This window comes from Bos grunniens, chromosome 14 (genome assembly GCF_055505025.1).
Source record: "Bos grunniens cultivar Pamir isolate PY7600 chromosome 14, Bosgru_T2T1.0, whole genome shotgun sequence".
Lineage (NCBI taxonomy): Eukaryota > Metazoa > Chordata > Mammalia > Artiodactyla > Bovidae > Bos > Bos grunniens.
In genome coordinates this window covers 40,813,786-40,816,153 of record NC_141178.1, presented here as the reverse complement: position 1 = coordinate 40,816,153, position 2,368 = coordinate 40,813,786, and the positions used below count along the sequence as shown (strand labels likewise).

Here is a 2,368-nt window from a genome sequence, read left to right as displayed (position 1 = left end):
AAGGGAAGAAACGATTGAGTTATGAAGAAATAAGACATTAAAGTGACTCAAATACTTTCTGTTTGGAGAACTTGCGGGAGAAATGGCATGCTACAAGAATTGGTTAAATAATTCTTATAACCCAGCTTTTTCTTTTGTTAATTCTAGATAAATAACTAATGGATTGCTTATTAAACTCAGAACTTTGGTTTTCTCCATTTTTATAAAACTTTAGTGTCACTCTTAGAATGATATGAAGCATGAAGTGTTAGTCCCTCAGTCGTGTACGACTCTTTGCGACCCCATGGACGGCATCCCACCAGTTTACTCTGGCCATAGAATTCTCCAGGCAAGAGTACTAGAGTAGGTAGCCATTTCCTTCTCCAGGGGATCTTCTTGACCCAGGTATTGAACCTGGGTCTCCTGCATTACAGGCAGATGCTCTACCATCTGAGCCACCAGAGAAGCCCATTAGAATGATATGAAATAGTAATTTATATATATATATATATATATAAATGCCTATGACAATGTGGCATCCGTTGACCATATCTGGCCTGCAGAATAGCTTTATTTAACTGAACAGTGCTTTGAAAATCAGGAAATTTCTCATAAAAATTAGAAATGCCAGCTTCTCTTGAAAAAGTGTAAGAACTGCAATGTTTTGTTTGCATTACCACAAGTGTTCTGCTCTCTAGGACTAAGAAGTGATTGCTTTCTTGTATTTGCCTCTAGCTCAGTTGACTTCACTTCTCAAGCTTCTGACCTTGTACTCCATCCTCAGATAAGCTTGGGTCAAAAATCCTCAACAAATGGCAAATCTCTTCTCAGGCCGTCAACCCCTGGTGGCTCAGATGGTAAAGAATCTGCCTGCAACATGGGAGACCTATATTCAATCCCTGAGTCAGGAAGATCCCCTGGAAAAGGAAATAGTAACCCATTCCAGTATTCTTGCCTGGGAAATCCCATAGATGAAGGAGCATGGTGGGCTGCAGTCCACGGGGTCGCAAAGAGTGGGACACGACTGAACAACTAATACTTTTCACTTTCACTTCCCAGGCCACCTATCTTTCCCACTTCTCCACTGGTAAAATATTAAAATGCATCACAATAGAGTTATTCTAATGGTTTGGGGATGAAGAAATAATGTTTAGAGAAATTTTTAAATCTATCACTCTCAGCCCCATTGCATTTATAGCAAACCAATGAAGTTATTATAGCTCTATAGATTTCTTTGAGCCTAACACAGACCAGAGAATTGGTGCACAACTTAAACTCCCTTCTGGAGTCAATATTAACTGTGGGAATTACGTTTTGACGGTGAAAACCTAGATTTCCACTTCAAAGTTAGAATTTTAAAAACAAGATCATTGGAAGAAATAAGTTAAATCCACATGTGTTAGGTATAAGGTAGTATAGAATAGATTTTTATCAAGGTTCTTTTTTCTTCCCCCCAAAAGAGAATTATTTGCTAGGAAAAGCAGTTTGGATATCTCTGGAAACTTTGGTTTTAATGCTTGTCCAGCTGTGAGTGGCTTTGTGGGTTTGAGCTAGTCATTTAACCTCTCAGGCCCTCAGAGTACTCTTCTATAAAATGAGGAGGCTGGACTGAGGTGCCTTCCAGCTCTCAAAGTCTATTCTGTGATTCTAGGATGCTGGGGGCAGACAATTCATTTCAGGTTTTTGTATAAATGACATCCAGTGTCATGAAATAATGTATCAAGAGCAGCAGCAGGGTCTTTCTATCCTGAATTTGGTTTGAAGCCAGCAGATAGGATGGCTTGAATTCATTTTCTTTCTTTGGTGAGGGGATAGGTTTGATGACCTAATGGGCCTTTTCCATCTCTTGTATCTTTGATGAGGCTACCAGGCCTCTATGTTGGGAACTGCAAAGAGTTACCGTGGTGAATTCTCCTTTGTAGTCATTTTCTCTTTTTCATCATGTTTGACATTTTTGCAATTGTGCTTTGATTCAGATTATATCCACTACATAGCTCAGTGTGCTAGAGAGCTGAGACTTTGCTAAGATATAGATGCCCAAGTATAGAAATTAAAAATGACAAGCTCAAGTTATGCTGCATGCTGCTTGTATATATTATTTGAAGTAGCTGGTTGTACCTCAGTGAAGTTCTGTAATGGTTATATGAGCTTCAACAAAAAATAATTGTTTTTTTTTTTTTGTATACTTGTTTACTGGTAAGTTACTTCAATATCACTTTTCTTTTCTCTTTTTACGTTGGAAAATTTCTAAGATGCATATTCCCTTACAGTCCATTTCAGAAAATAAAAGTGGATTTATTTTTTTTTATTATACATTATTATTTTTTATTATTATACATGAATATTTTACTTTAAGCAAAAGGGAAAAAAGCATTTTAAATTCAGTTCT

At 37.3% G+C, this 2,368-nt stretch overlaps 1 non-coding gene across 1 annotated transcript; it reads right to left on the bottom strand.

The window, feature by feature from the left end:
- Positions 1-371: 371 nt before the first annotated feature.
- TRNAY-GUA (transfer RNA tyrosine (anticodon GUA)) lies at positions 372-445 on the bottom strand. Its single transcript has one exon. It is a non-coding gene; the product is annotated as a tRNA-Tyr (tRNA).
- Positions 446-2,368: the final 1,923 nt, after the last annotated feature.